We start from the raw sequence: 16,798 nt of genomic DNA, 5'->3' as shown, positions 1-16,798 counted from the left end.
TTGTCCAGTTTGGCAGGAAAAATAAAAAGCAAATTACCTAACTGGTGGGAGAATGCAGAGCTCCAAGATGCACAGGGATCTGGGGTCCTAATGTATGATTTGTGGAAAAATTAACATGGAGGTGGTAACTAGGAAAGTAATTAGGAAAGCTATTGCCAGGGGAATTGAGTATAAAAAGAGGAATTTTATGTTTCAGCTAGAAAGCATTGTTGAGGCTGCACCAGGAGGATTGTGCAGAGTACTAGTCTCCCTTATTTAAGGAATATACTAATGTGTTGAAGGTAGTTCAGAGAAGGTTCACTGAAATGGCGGCTTGTCTTATAGGAGAAGTTGGACGGGTAGACATTTAGAGGAGCATGACTTGACTAGATTGAAGCATAAGATCCTGAGAGATCTTGACAGTGTGGATGTGGAGAAGACGTTTCCTCTTGTGGGAGAATCTGGAACTGGGCAATCACTATAAAAATAAGGCATTAACCATTTAATGCAGAAATAACGCAGAAGTTTTTTTTCTCTGAGGGTCAAACTCTCCTCAAAGGGCTGTGAAAGTGGAGTGTTTAAATATTTTTATGGCAGAGGTAGATAGAAACTCGGGGATGAAAGGTTACCACAGGTAGACTGGAATATAGAATTCAGATTACAATCACATCAGCCATGATATTATTGAAAGATTGAGCAGGCGTGAGAGGCGAAGTGACCTTCTCTTGTTCCTAATTTGTATGCCATAGGAAGAAAAAAAATATTTGATAACTTCTTTGCAGGGGAGATTTGGCTGATTTGAATTTGAGGGTAAATGAACGTTGGGTATTATTGAAGTGCACAAGAACCTATGGATGTGAAGGAAAACCAGTTTAAAAGAATGAGGAAGATAGTAATAGCACGATCAATGTAACAGATCACGATGAGAAAATGGGAGCAAAAGTTAAGTTCTGAACTTGTTCTAAATCAATAGGCCTGCTTAATCTCAATCAGAATTAAAAGTCCTAAGCAGGGAGAGATAATAGAGAGGTGGCAAACTCTTTAAAATTGTTAGCAGAGGATGCAGGCAAGGTGGCAAGGAAAGTGACCAACCAGAAATGAAACAAACAAAAGCAGGAAAGGAAAACATTGAAGAGACTCAGCAAAGAGAGAACATTATTGACCATGGAATTAAGACATAGAGCACATGTAAAACAGATGAGTAAAATTAAAGTGAGAGGAAGTACCCAATCGTCTCTACAGAAATGCACACTGAATCTGTTAAAACAAATTCAGGAGAACTGGAGGAGAGAGTACATTGCAGGGAATCAAATACAGTACTGAGAAATGACTGCAGGAAAATCAGAAGTGGGAATTAAAGGACTGCAACATGTATATATTTAGAAGCAGAGGAAAATATGAAAGATGGACTGCCTGAAATGAAAGATAATCAGTAATAAAACTGACACAGCCTTCAGCAGACAAATGTAGACAGAATAAAAGATAATAAAGGATCAATTACATGTAGACGACTGACTACCTAATTGCGGAATGACGGGGGAATAATTGCGGAATTATGGAAACAAATTGGGAAACTGATTAAAATAAAACATAGAATAATCATGAGGAGAGTCAACCTATTTTTATTTATTTGTTAATTTTTTGGGATATGGTATCACTGGCAAAACCACCATTTATTAACTATCCTTAATTGTCCTTGGAAAGATGGTAGTGAGGCAATTCTTGAACATCTGCAGTCTTCTTAAAGGTACTCCCAAAATGCCATTGGGTTGGGAGTTCCAGAATTTAGACCCAGCAACAGTGAAGGAATGACAATATATGTTTCCAATGCACTCCTATACTGTATGCCTTCTGCTCTTGTACTTCATGCTAGTAGAGGCTTTATATTTGGGAGATGTTGTTGGAGCAGCTAAGGCAAGTAACTGATATATTTTAGGTATGGTACAAGTTACAACCAAGTGGGTTAAGGGAATGAATGTTTCAGATGGTGGATCAGGTACCAATCAAGTGAGCTTCTTTGCCCTGGATGGTATCGAGCTCCTTGAGAGTTGTTGAAGCAGGAGAGGGAAAGTAATTATTAACCAGCACTTCTGTGGCATGAATGCACTTGTCACTCATTAGTGCATGGCTGAATGTTGTTTAGTTCTTGCTGAATGCTGATGTGGACTGTTTAATTTGCTGAGGAGATGTGAATGGAATTGAATGTTGTGCAAGCAGCGGTGAACATCCCTTTCTTATGACTTAAGGAAGGTCACTGAAGAAACAAAAAGGGAATATAATTCATAAAATTTATACAGGATTCCTCTTCAATCCTTTAGGTCAATAGAGAGGATTTCGAGTTGGGGAATGAACCAGAACATAAATGTGAAGTAAAAATAAGGGATAATAATTTAAGATAGTAATTGAAAAGGACATAGACGTGATGAGGGACAAGTTAATAGACTGATATATATCTAGAAAACAAAATAGACAAGAATATTGGCAAACATGAACATGTAGCACAGTGTTCACTGGATCCAGAGAAAAACATATTCTGTAAAGCAAGTATAAAGTGAACATTAATGAAATACCATGAATGAATGAAAAATCAAGGGAAAAAAATTATGGGCAAAAAAAGACGAATAGATTAAGTACGTGGAGAACAGCAGGGTATTTATAAAGAGGTTAGGAGAAATGTCATAACAATGTGAAAGAAGTGATAAAGTAAGAAGATTATTAAAGACCATGAATACTGAAAAAGATTCTATAAAAAGTGCACCGAAAGAAAAGACAGGCTCTGAATACGTCACAAGCAAAAATAGCAAAGTGGTAAAAATATGAAGTAATTATTTTGCTTCAGTTTAGAGACGGATCATCTGGTCGCAGCATCAAAAAGTGAAATTTGAAAATATATGAACTCATTTAAAAGGCACCAGATTATTGACCGATAACTAAAATCAGAGCACATGGAGTTTGGGACAAATGGAAGGCACATCTAGGTGGCTGCAAAGAGAGGGGGATAATAAATAACTACAGAATGTGGCAGAAGATTGGTAACATGCTCCCACAAGGATCAGTTGTGGGATCAGTGTCATTCAAAATATATATCAATAAAATAGGCCTTGCAATCAAATAAAGTTTCTAAATTTACAAATGACATTATTTGAGGCAGAGGTAGAGAGTGGAGCGGAAGTGTAGACAATATTGCCGAGGACAACAATAAACTGCAAGACAATTGTAAAATAGGTTATAATTGGCAAATGATAAGGTCTACAGTGCTTGGTCTACAAGCTTTGGAAAGGCTGCAGAAGAGATTTACAAGAATGCTGCCTGGATTGGAGAACATGTATTATGAGGAGATGCTGAGTAAATTAGGGCATTTCTCCTTGGAGAGAGAGAGGATGAGAGGCGACTTGATAAGAGGTTCATAAGATTACGAGAGGCATAGACAGAGTGGCCAGCCAGCATCTTTTCCCCAGGGCAGCAAAGGCCAATACTAGAGGTCACCCATTTAAGGTGAGTGGAGGAAAGTTCAGGGGGGATGTCAGAGGTAGGATTTGCTTTTTTTTTTACACAGAGAGTGGTAGGTAAAATAAGATATCTTTCTTAGTCACATGTACATTGAAACACAGTGAAATACATCTTCTGTATAAAATGTTCTGGGGGCAGCGCACAAGTGTCACCACACTTCCTGCAATGCACTGCCGGGGGTGGGGGGGTGGGGGTGATATGATAGGGTCTTTTAAGAGACTCTTAGATAGGCACATGGATGAAAGAAAAATAGAGGGTTATGGGAGGTGAAGTAGAGAAGGGGATAGATAGAATGTGGATAAGGTTTACATAGGTCGGCACAACAACATGGGCCGAAGGGCTTGTACTGTACTGTCCTCTAGTCTAAAATAGTATGGCATCACTAAAGATAAAAATCTACATGCAATAAAGAAGCAGTGTGCTCTTGAAGTACCAGTACACAATTGGCTGGAATAGGGCACTTATTAAGACCATAAAAAAGGCAAACTAAGCAAAACAGTTTATTTCTACAGTCTAGGTGTTTGAACTGGGAGGTGTGATAAAGTTAGAAGGGGTAGCAAAGTAAAATTAAAACCAAATCATCTTTTATTCAATGTTTATAATTAGAGTCGAAAATGAGGGGCAGAGAAAGCAAATCTGTTTGAACTGGAATATTCCAAAATTACTTTGGGAATCTCTATTCTAGAATAACAGAATTAAAAAGTAGAGAAGAGTTAGACTAATTGTATAAATCTTTGGTACTATATGAAATTCTAGCCACCATAATATTAAAACAAAATGGGGGTGCTAATGTGGGTACAACATTTTTTGTTAAGGAAGATCCAAAGCTGTGAGATAATACTGATCAGGAAAGGTTGAACAGAATGGGTCTCTTTTCTCTCTAAATAGAGAAGGACAGGGGCTAACCTTGAGGATCCACCCACAAAGTCTTTAAAATAATGGAAGTTTTTGGTAGACAGAGCGCTTCAATTTTGGGGGAAGAACAAAGCTAAAAGAAATCAATATAGGTTGGAATAGAAGAGTAGAAAGTCACAAAGGCACAAGTCTAGTGCCAGTGAGGAGCTGAAGGAACTCAGTATTAATAAACAAGTAACCCAAGAGAAACTAATGAACTTAAAAATTGATATATCCTGAAGAACTGATGGTCTACATTCCAGTGTTTTAAAAAGGGCTAAAGAGATAATGAAAGCTCTGGTTATCATCTTCTAAAATTCCAGAGATTCTGGAATGATTCCTGCAGATTTGGAGTGTAGCGAATGTGACCTCATCATTTAAGAGAGCAGATAGAGAAAAAACAGGGAACCATCAACCTCAACACACACAAAATGCTGGAGGAACCTGTTCACCTGACATTGATAGTTGGAAAAAGTTGGAATGTATAAACAGAAAGGTAATACCTGTAGCAATAAAATGATTGAGCACAGTCAACATGGATTTATGAAAGGGAAATAATATTTGATTAATCTATTGGAGTTCCCTGAGGATATCTCTTGTAGAGTAGGTAAGGGAGAACCGATGAATGTGGTGTACTTTTAGAAGATGTTTGATAAGGTTCTATATTTGAAGTTGCTGAACAAAGTTAGAGCATGTGGAACTGCCATTAACATACTAATGCAGATTGCGAGCAGGCTAACAGATGGAAAACAAAGGAATAAACATGTCTTCTCAGGTTAGTAGGCTGTGACCAGTGAGTTACCATAAGGATTGGAGTTTGGGTGTGAAGTATTCACAAGCTATATCAATGATTTGGCCATAGGGACCAAATATAACATTCTCAAGTCTGCTGATAACATACAACTAAATGGGAGTGTGAAAAATAATGAAAATGCAAAGAGATTTCAAGGGGTTACAGAGGAGCTAAGTGAGGGAGCAAATACATGGTAGATGGAGTACAATGTGAAAAAATGTGAGAATGTCCATTGTCAATATAAATCAGATAGAAAGCTCTAAAGTTCAATGGTAATAGGTTGGAAAATGGTAATGTTCAAAAGTTACTGGAAACTAATGGCAATTAGGAAGGCAAACAGTTCGTTGGCCAACATTGTAAGAGGATTTGAGTACAGGAGTAGGGCTGTTTCACATCAATTACATAGGGCCTTGGTGAGAACACACCTAGGGTATTATGTACAGTCTTGGTCTGCTCACCTAAATAAGGACATACTAGCCATAAAAGAAATGCTGTGAACTCCTAGGGAAGCAGATTTGTCACATGAGGAGAGATTGAGTGGGCTGGACCTTTTTTGCCTAATGTTTAGAAGAATAAGACAAACCCTCATTGAAACATGCAACATTTTTAGAGGGATCAACAAGATAGACGTGGGACGATATTTCCTCCAGCTGAGCAGTCTAGAACTAGGGGTCACAAAGTCTCAAAATTAAAAGGGGAGGGTATTTTGGACTGAAATGTGGAGAAATTTATGAGTGAAATTTCTTCATTCATAGGGTGTTGAATTTTTGGAATTGTCTACCCAAAATGCTGCAGAGGCCAAGAGTATAGAGATTATATTTAAAGCGGAGATCTATGGGTTTCTGGAAATTAAGGCGTTCAGGAAAATAGGGCAGGAAAATGTAGATGAGGCAGATCATCAGTCAAGATCCTGCTAAATGGCAGAGCAGACTTGAGCTGCCAAATTGCCAACTCCTGCTCCTGTTTCTTATGTTCTAAAGAAACAAATGCTGGCGTGATCTGGCTAGGCCCATGACTGGAGGAAGATATTCTGTGCAATTCTTCAAGTAACTGGGGTGGAGAAAGTACACAGGCATTTGTCTTACCCACGAGAAGCAACACAATATTTTTTCTCTTTATATTCCATAGTCTTAATATTCCAGCAAAAAAAGTGCTTCCATATTTACTTATTAAATAACTGCCATGAAACAATATTAAAGAAAAGCAGTACAAAATAAGTAATGTAAATTTCTGTTGTAACCGGGAATAAAATGATTTCCATCTTTTGCTTTATTCTGAGACAGCTAACAAGCTGAACAGTGAGTTTTTGAATCTTAGGATACATACAAGATTTGTCTGGTTTCAAATGCTAATGAAGATAACTACACTGTGTCAACATAATCTGATGTCTCTCCTAACAGCAGGCAGAAGTAAATTTTATCTACTTTAAGTGGTATTTCATTCTTCAACATGCTCATTTTATTCATTGCAATTAAAAAGGGGTCTCAACAAGAATGCTTTATTGTACAACATCTAAAAGCTCTGTTTTACAGAATAAGAACAATGTGGAGTCTGGAGAGTATCATTAAGATTTGTGCAATAGTTCACACTGAAGTAAAAAGGAGTGTAAAACTCTGTTTAGGGAGCCTTACAGTTCCACTGTACTTTAAATTCTGGAAACTCAGTTAAAGGATCTTTGCATCATAAATAGGTATTACATTTCTAAAATACTGATGTAGGATTGTTGATTGGAAAGTGTGCTTTAAACCTTCAAATATCTGTGGCAGCAAGTAATATCAAGAATTTATAAAATAATAATAATGGTTACATTGAACATTACATTTAATAATATCTATTTCTTACCTCCTGATGTTTTTATGCTTAATGGATGTATATCAATTATTTTTATCTGTGCATCACGTGCTGTTTGATATTTCAACCACTCGAAAGAAACTGCACATTCACTTGAATTAATTGTTATACACAAGTTCCATTAAACTCTGAATGAAAATGGTACTTAAAAGCACTAACACCCACACATTAAATATCAACACTCAAAACTGTCAATAACCAAGTGCAAGGAGATCCAAAACTGAACTGCTTAGTCACGAGTACTATGTATTGCCAAAGATGTGTACACAATTTAATCAAAAATTATTACAGTTCATAGAAGTTACTGATTGTTTTCAAAGATATAATTGGAAATAGTAAATTTAATTATTCATGAAGCATGAAAATTTGACACTTTCAGTTTGAATTTGGTACAAGGATTTTTTTTTTAAACAGGGTCTGCAAGAATTCAAATAACTTCACAATCAGAAAATGTTTGAGGAAAACTTGGCAGCACAGTGGTGCAGCTGGCAGAGCTGCTGCCTCATAGCTCCAGCGAGCCTGGTTCAGTCCCGACCTCCGGTGCTTTCCTGTGTGCCGTTTGCGCATTCTTCTTGTGACCATGTGGCTTTCCTCTGGGAGCTCTGTTTTTCTCTCACATCCCAAAGATGGGCAAGTTGGTTGGTGAATTGCCCATTGTAAACTGCCCCTAGTGTGCAGGTGAGTGACAGAATCTGGGGGGGAGTTGATGGAACTTGGGGTGCATACAATGGAATATGTGTAAATGGTTGCTTGATGGTTGGTGTGGACATAATGGGCTGAAGTGCCCGTTTCCGTGCTGTGTGACTCCATGATTCTACCAAGGGAATATTGGATTATGTTTTCCTGTGATTCAATTATTTGTCTAAATTTCCTTTAAAATACATAGTGATATTTTTATTAATCATTTCTAGTGGAAAAAATTCCAATTTACACCAGGAATCAACATGAAGAAGGTTGTTGAAAGGTTTCACCTCACTCTTCATGGTAATTTCCTACAATCCTTTTCTGAAGCAGAAGAAATGATCATTCCCTACACATGCTCTTCAAAAACTTTATTAAATCCCCTTTGCAATCTCCTCCGTTCCAGTTGAAAGTCTCAATATTTCCTGTTTCCCTTCAACTATGTAACTTCTCATTTCTGCTATTATCCTGGTCTATACTAACACTTAAATCTGCAAACATAGCCAGGAAAAGGAACTAACTGACCACAGAACTTTAGAAACCACCAGAGTCTGCATGCACCATTTTGGTTGCCATATTACAGAAAAACAGTATTATAGTAGTGGAAACATGATAGAGGAAATTGACTGGAGAATTTTAGTTATTAAGCCAAGCTGATTGATGTCCTTGTGATGAAAGAAGCTGAGCTTTGTTTAACGTGTATAAAACTATGGGAGGCCTAAATAGGCCTATTTTTCTTAGGTCAATAACCACAGGATAGAGATTTGAGGTAATTGGTAAAAGGATCAGAGAGGATTTCACCAAATTGTGGTAGGATTCTGGAACTCACTACCTCAGTACAGTTAAAAAGTATTTGAAAGCCCAACAATAACTTATAAAGCCCAGAGCCTGGAAATAGCTCTGTTCCAAGCCATCAGTTCCTATGATTCTTTGATTCCTACCTCACAAGCATGGAAGTAATCAAGCCAATCTCATTGACAGTGAACTGCATCATTATACTTCCACAGATGTACGGCAATGATTGGTTTGGGGGAGAAAGGACGAAGGGGATGGGAGAGTGGGGGTGGGGGGGGGGACAACATTGGAATGAAGCAGAGCACAATGTTCTCAGTGGGGACACATAAAATGAGTTTGTGGTAAACTCTGCTCTAAAAATTCATTACACAGTAATCTTACGGGCCATAGACAAGTTCATTCAAGTCCATAAAAGCTCTTGTATTTGCCGCTTCAAGTTGTTTTATCTTCCTTTTAAAAGGTTCAGCAAACTCAAAATCACTGTTAATCTTTCACGATTCAGATTAGCAGCAGATATTACAGAAAACACTTGTCAGTTTCAGTGCTCAGAGTCTCCCATATAAAGGAACTGTACTATACAGTAAAACACACTAAGGACCAGCCCCTCTAGGATGCCAGTTATTAATGGAATTTCACACAAACTGGCAGTGATTGTTAATAAATACAGAAGAGCACCCATGACTTATAATATCCCTTCTTTCACCTTACATACAGTGGCATGCAAAAGTTTGGGCACCCCTGGACAAAATTTCTCTTACTGTGAATAGCTAAACAAGTAAACGATGACCTGATTTCCAAAAGGCATAAAGTTAAAGATGACACATTTCTTTAATATTTTAAACAAGATTACTTTTTTATTTCCATCTTTTACAGTTTCAAAATAACAAAAAAAGGAAAGGGCCCAAAGAAAAAGTTTGGGCACCCTGCATGGTCAGTACTTAGTAACACCCCCTTTGGCAAGCATCACAGCTTATAAACACTTTCTGTAGCCAGCTAAGAGTCTTTCAATTCTTGTTTGGGGGATTTTCACCCATTCTTCCTTGCAAAAGGCTTCTAGTTCTGTGAGATTCTTGAGCCATCTTGCATGCACTGCTCTTTTGAGGTCTATCCACAGATTTTCAGTGATGTTTAGATCAGGGGACTGTGAGGGCCATGGCAAAACCTTCAGCTTGTGCCTCTTGAGGTAGTCCATTATGGATTTTGAGGTGTGATTAGGATCATTGGACCTGTTGGAGAAGCCATCCTCTTTTCATCTTGGTGTGATGTTTGCTTCCAGAATTTGCTGGTATTTAATTGAATTCATTCTTCCCTCTACCAGTGAAATGTTCCGCGTACCACTGGCTGCAACACAAGCCCAAAGCATGATCAATCCACCCCTGTGCTTAACAGTTGGGGAGGTGTTCTTTTCATGAAATTCTGCACCCTTTTTTCTCCAAACATACCTTTGTTCATTGCAGCCAAAAAGTTCTATTTTAACTTCAGCAGTCCACAGGACTTGTTTCCAAAATACATCAGGCTTGTTCAGATGTTCCTCTGCAAACTTCTGACACTTAATTTTGTGGTGAGGATGCAGGAAAGGTTTTCTTCTGATGACTCTTCCATAACGGTCATATTTGTGCAGGTGTCGCTGAACAGTAGAACAGTGCATCACCACTTCAGAATCTGCTAAATCTTCCTGAAGGTCTTTTGTAGTCAAACAGGGGTTTTGATTTGCCTTTCTTGCAATCCTATGAACAGTTCTGTCAGAAAGTTTTCTTGGTCTTCAAGACCTCAACTTGACCTCCACCATTCCTGTTAACTGCCATTTCTTAATTATGTTACAAACTGAGGAGACGGCTACGTGAAAACACTTTGCTATCTTCTTATAGCCTTCTCCTGCTTTGTGGGCATCACTTATTTTAATTTTCAGAGTGCTAGGCAGCTGCTTAGAGGAGCCCATGGCTGCTGATTGTTGGGACAAGGTTTGAGGAGTCAGGGTATTTATAAAAAGCTTTGAAATTTGCATCACCTGGCCTTTCCTAACGATGACTGTGAACAAGCCATAGCCCTAACAAGCTAATGAAGGTCTGAGACCTTAGTAAAAGTTATCTGAGAGCTGAAATCTCTTGGGGTGCCCAAACTTTTGCATGGTGCTCCTTTCCTTTTTTCACTCCAAAATTGTACAAAGCAAAAATAATACACTAGACTTGCTTAAAATGTTGAAAAGAATGTTTCATCTTTAACTTTCTGACTTTTGGAGATCAGTTCATCTTCTACTCACTTAACTACTCACAGTAACAGAAATTTTGACCAGGGGTGCCCAAACTTTTGCATGCTACTCTATGGTTATCTTATAAATCAAACAAGGCATGCTACTGATCACACACAAACATAGACCAGGGCAAATGACTCAAGGGAATACTTCAAACTACATTCAGATTGAGAAAGTATGTGTATTGTAGTGTGACATTTAGACAACTAAACAAGTGCACATACAATGATCCACCCATGTGCTGACAGCGGAGGCTTTGGCAGAGAAAACTTTGATCATCAACGAACCCAAATGTTAAAGTAACAGGGCGGGAAAGTGTTAAATATTTGATTAGCTCTGGTCTTACTGAATTGCAGAACAGGCTGTGAGGCCGCAGGGCCGACTGCTGCTCCGATGACTTAATAGAAGAGATTTTCTTACGAGTTCAAAGATTCAGGATGGAAAGAACAATTCATAAAGTGTTAGCTCAGAGCAAGGTAAATAACAACCCATCCTGGTTGAGAGTCGGTAAAGTTAACAGTCTGCACTGTGTAGAGAAACGATACGATATTAGTGGAAGTATCCGCACTTCCAGAGGAGAAACTTCTGAGCGCGGACTGTATTTGGGACTCGCTTATCATTACATTTAAGTCCGTTTCATTGTGCGGCACACCAAACCCAGCTAAATCACTCGCTGCAAAATACCAGGGTTCCTGCCCGCATCGTAAACTAGACAAAGGCTGTTTTCGCGTGAAGGTTGGGTTTTTAGTTCGGAATCTATATTCCCATTTATCAATGTGCAATGTATCCCGAAACCATTCATCACAATAGCCATCCATATTCTCAACAATTCTAAATTAAGAGCTTCTCCCGCGGAGTAATGGGCACAATCGACTTTGCTGTCAGCTTTATCTTTTGTTGATTTAGTTTGGAGATAATGTGCTTACACCAAATTAATCGGACGGAGCGTCGCTTGCACTCTCCCGCTGGGGATGAGCACGCCACGGTGCAGCAACATTCAGAGCTGCTACTGCCTCACGGCTCCAGGGGCTCGAGTTCGATCCTGAGCTCGGGCGCTGCCCATGTGGAGTTTGCACGTTTTCCCTGTGATCGCCTGGGTTCCCTCCCGGATGACAACAGATGTGCCGGTGGGTCAGTTGGCCAGTGTAAAACACCTCGTAATATAGACGGGTGGCAACAGGGGAAAAAAAGGGCATGTGAGAAAGGGGTTACCCGCGATTGGGACTGGCGAGATTCCCATCCAAGCAGCCAGTATGGACCTGAAGGGCCGAATTGCCTCCTTTTGTGTCGTTAGAAGATAGGGATGCGGGGCGGGCCTTCAATTGGAAAGGATGTGGGGTAGGATCCGGACGGGAATGTGTGGAGGGGATTTAGATGGGACCGTGATGGGTACAGGCGGGAGGGATATGGGGAGGGAGTTCGAGATGGGAAGGATGTGGATCGAAAGAGGTGGGGAGGAAGGGATGGGGTTCAGGTAGGGGTGGGGAGGGGGAGAGACGGGTGGGGAGGGGGAGAGGGGAGTGGGGAAGGGGGAGAGGGAGTGGGAGGGGAAGGGGTAGGGGAGAGGGGGTGGGGAGAGGGAGGGGTGGGAAGGGGAGGGGACGGTGGGGAGGGGTGGGAAGAGGAAAGGGGGTGGGGATGAGGGGGAGGGCGATGAGGGGGAGGGGGATGAGGGGGAGGGGGATGAGGGGGAGGGGGATGAGGGGGAGGGGGGTGGGAAGGGGAAAGGGGTGGGGAGGGGAGGGGGAGAGGGAGAGGGAGAAGCGTGGGAGAGGGAGGGGGTAGAGGGGGAGGGGGATGAGGGGGAGGGGGATGAGGGGGAGGGGGATGAGGGGGAGGGGGATGAGGGGGAGGGGGATGAGGGGGAGGGGGGTGGGAAGGGGAAAGGGGTGGGGAGGGGAGGGGGAGAGGGAGAGGGAGAAGCGTGGAAGAGGGTTGGGGAGAGGGAGGGGGTAGAGGGGGAGGGGGATGAGGGGGAGGGGGATGAGGGGGAGGGGGATGAGGGGGAGGGGGATGAGGGGGAGGGGGTGAAGCGTGGAAGAGGGTTGGGGGAGAGGGAGGGGGTAGAGGGGGTAAGGGGTGGAAAGGAGGGGAAGTCCAACAATGAACTTCCCTAAACTGGTTTAAATGCATCGAAAGCTGAGTCAATCAAATATCGTCTTTTTAATGGCAGAGTTGGTCGGATTGTAGCATCCCGAACTGGGAAAGTGGCGACAACCAGGCAAATCACAAAGCAGCCCGTGCCATTCAGTACTTCAGACAGCAGACACTCAGCGAGCGCTGGGATCCTTCTGTGCAGCCTACAGACAAGCTGCCCCAAGAACACAAAGCGCCCAGGACATACTCTCAGCCCTTCGGTCTGCAATCCACCGACCTGTGCATACAATTGTCCACCGTTGGTCCTGTTTTACACGGGGGGGGGGGGGGGTAAATGTTACTGACATCAAAGTATCAGCTCCCCAGAACCGAGAGTGAAACCATTCGTTTTAACTTCCCACAAAAGACGCCAGGGCTGCAGTTTGCAGTAGATATTTCTCAGCCCAATACTGATCCCTGGCTGGGAGAAAATATTGCACTACTCACGGATTGTCTTCAGAGTGGGCGCGTTGTGTCCTGGGCTGCGCCGGCCGGCTGCGGTGTGTGTACCGCTGGTGCCCGGGGTGAAGGGATGTCCTTCAGCCACCGGCTCATCCTCTCTGATCCTCACCCCGCTACACAATAACAACTCGACACCCTCCACGCCTCTGCTGAATGTGCCGCTCCTCTCCCGCTTTAGTTCTTTAAACCAGCCGAGCTTTGAGCTCAGTTTGCGTGTGGTGGCAGGCGCTGCCGGCTCGCCTTCAGCACAGTGAGATCTTTGACAGTACAACTGGGAGCACTGGCTCTCTCTTCTCGCTCTCTCAGACTTGGGAGCCGCGACATCCACACCCCGGCTTTTGACACAGGCGGCTCTTCAGATAACGTTGGTGTGAGGCAAGACAGAAGGAGCTCACCCAACAGTCACCAACTGACCCTAATCACACCCGGCCAACAACTGACCCTGTCCAGCAAATGACTAACTGCACCTGGTCACCAACTGATCCCAAATGCACCTGGTCACCAACTGACCCTGTCCAGCAAATGACCCCGACCGCACCTGGCCATCGACTGACCCTGACCGCACCTGGCCAACAACTGACCCTGTCCAGCAAATGACTCTAACTGCACCTGGTCATCAACTGACCACAAATGCACCTGGTCACCAACTGATTCTAACTGCACCAGGCCACCAACTGACTCAAACCACACTTGTTCATCAACCGACCCAGACCGCACCTGTCCACCAACCGACCCGAACTGCACCAGTCCACCAACTGACCCAGACCGCACCTGTCCATCAAACTGACCCTGGCCGCACCTGTCCACAAACTGACCTGGACTGCACCTGTCCACCAATCAACCCGGACCGCACCTGTCCACAAACTGACCTGGACTGCACCTGTCCACCAATCAACCCGGACCGCACCTGTCCACAAACTGACCCAGACCGCACCTGTCCACCAAACTGACCCAGACCGCACCTGTCCACCAAACTGACCCTGGTCCCATCCACCCAGCAGTCGCCCAAGCTTGGTAAAGGGCAGCTGCACACCCCCAGTTTTCCTGTTAGCTGGCAAATGGACAAGAAAGCATTGGGGAGTAGGATGGAATCAGGTTAATGTGTTTTCTCATCCGTGTGATGTGTAATTCGGGCAATTCTTAATCCACTGCCAAATCACTGATTACATTTCCCAAAGCCGTTCGCAAACCCTATTGTTGACTCGTCACCCTCTTTGGTGAGATCAGGTTGTCAGGAGCTTTGCAGCTGACAGCTTTTATAAACAATCACTGGCACTATTCATTGCTCAGCTCTGTTTACTGCTGATAAATTGCATCTTGTCTATTGAAATGCAGTTGTGCTCGGGAGCAACACAGTTGGTATCAGAGTTGCATGATGATCGAGTGTAACCAAACATTTACATCTTTCCTAATATAAACAGAGACAAGCTTCGTGGAAAGGTATTTTGCAAAATATTTTCTTCATTTATAAAAATACAACGTGATTAATTATAATTCACAATGAAACACAATAAATTGGTTGAACTAATATTGTGGCTTTGGGTGCACTCTCCACACAATAAGCAGCTGCACATGTGGGAAAATATAATCCTTCTACAAACAGGCTTCATGACACGAATGTCAATGGGAAGTTGGGGAATATGTTTGAGGTGCAGTTTTGCAGTTGGGAAAATTGGAAAAATTGATTTCCCTCAGATCTTAACAAATTTAACAGCAGGGCAACATTGCAGTCTTTGATGTGGAGACTGGAAAGCTCACGGGGGATGGGAACATCAAGTGAGCAGAATCGAGCAGAAGTTGAAAGAGGCCACAGCTGAGGATGTAAAGAAACATAGGAGACAAGAAGGACATGTTAGATGGGTGGGTGCAACGACAGCAGGGGAGTTTAGTCTGCAGAGAATATTGGGAAGGTGTTGGATCATGTTGAGTGTTGGGGTTGCATGTGGTCTGATGGTTGGAGAGGTTAACAGGGTTCTTTGGTAAGCCAGTGAGAGCACTTGCCTCTCTTTAGCTGCGAGGTTTACAAAGACCTGAAAAGTACACCCAGCCAGCATTAAAATTAAAATAGAGAATGAATCTGAGGCATGCAGCCTCATTGATGATTAAATAATAAAACTGGCACTTGGAAACATGCAGGTTTCCACTCCTTCCATCTTTGTCAAAATCAAAGAGGGCAAGTCCAGGACAGGACAGGTTATGGTTCAGATTCTGTGGGGGAGAGGGATTAAAATATCCTTCAGTATTCATACAATCCAGCAGCGAAATTATATTTGTTTCATATCAATGAGTTTGGAAAAAGTCACACTTTCACCATGCCTGAGCCAGCCCTCTGTTCAGTTTATTACTTACATTAATCTGATATGCTCTCCAATAGGTCTATCAGAAAGGTATCTTTCATTTAAAATGCTCTCCTCATTTTACACTTTATATATAAATACAATCTGTTACCCTCAGCAACAAATTTATTTAACACCTTTAACTTAGAAAGAAATAGTCTATTCTACACAGATGTAATTTAGACAAACATTCTTTTGAGCAGAAGGCAGATATTAAGAGCAGCAATTAAAATATTGAACCAAAAGAAATTTTAAGAAGCAACTTATAAGTGGAGAGAATGTGTGATAATTCCAGAGGTAAAGGTCCAGAAAGGCTTAAAGCCAGACAGTGGCATTTCATAGCCCAGACTTAGAGGCATCAATGTGATATGGTTGGAGGAATTCACAGAAGTAGGGAGGGAGCAAAAATGCTCATGGGACAGTAATTAGAGAAACCCAGATATTGCAGAAGGTTTAAGGGTGGAGATTATAGAGAAGACGGCAGGTAAAGCCATGATGAGAAAGTCTGAAACACATACCATTAACCGAGGATTCTGTTTTCTTAGGTTGGACTGAATCAAAAATCTGGCATGTACCAGTTTATCTTTGCAAAGATTTAATTGAAACAATATTGGTAGTTTTACACGACTTTCCTAATGAGATTTTGGAAGCTTTTTAATACCATCTGTAACAATGTTTTCTTGTGTCTTTATACAGTCTCTTTATGCACATCTTATTGTTTAAGAATCTTAAACATGTTGTTGTTTACCAGCCAACTAACTAATGAGGTCATTTTACAATTTCATCAAATTAAGCCCAGCATGCCAGAATAGAGTCAATGCAGAGAAAACTGCTGGCAGAGCAATACCTCAAAGTAAAGAGGTGAACAAGATTAGGGAAAATAAGATTATGTTGAAGCTAAGCTCATAATTTCTGCCAAGATCCTCTCAGTACCAATTTATGCAGTATGAATTTTAAATTATTCATGGTTGGCATAGCTTGTCACAGAGAGTTACATGTAACCTTCTTCTATTAATGGCTGTGGTCTTAATGTGATACAAATGTGACGAATTTTAGTTCCAGGACTTTAGTTACACAGCCCACTCTGCTCAAAGTGGGGATAAAATGCTG

At 41.8% G+C, this 16,798-nt stretch overlaps 1 protein-coding gene and 1 long non-coding RNA gene across 4 annotated transcripts in view; one reads left to right on the top strand and one right to left on the bottom strand.

The window, feature by feature from the left end:
* LOC127570729 (adenylate cyclase type 2-like) overlaps positions 1-14,779 on the bottom strand; it is a 390,852-nt gene extending 376,073 nt beyond the window's left edge. Inside the window, exons 1-2 of one of the 3 annotated variants that reach the window (XM_052016521.1) lie at positions 14,276-14,779; positions 13,338-14,221 (exon numbers count right to left, since the gene is read on the bottom strand). The gene's annotated coding sequence lies outside the window, so the exon portion shown is untranslated. Of the gene's footprint in view, positions 1-13,337 lie in introns of all 3 variants that reach the window. The other 2 variants (XM_052016522.1, XM_052016520.1) reach the window with 2 other exon arrangements.
* LOC127570735 (uncharacterized) lies at positions 11,119-13,144 on the top strand. The gene is made up of 3 exons (XR_007956385.1): positions 11,119-11,230; positions 11,661-11,881; positions 12,928-13,144. It is a non-coding gene; the product is annotated as an uncharacterized LOC127570735 (long non-coding RNA).
* Positions 14,780-16,798: the final 2,019 nt, after the last annotated feature.

The sequence above is a fragment of the Pristis pectinata genome, chromosome 5 (genome assembly GCF_009764475.1).
Source record: "Pristis pectinata isolate sPriPec2 chromosome 5, sPriPec2.1.pri, whole genome shotgun sequence".
Classification (NCBI taxonomy): domain Eukaryota; kingdom Metazoa; phylum Chordata; class Chondrichthyes; order Rhinopristiformes; family Pristidae; genus Pristis; species Pristis pectinata.
Note: the sequence above shows the minus strand (reverse complement) of the source record. Positions and strands in the feature narration are given on the sequence as shown.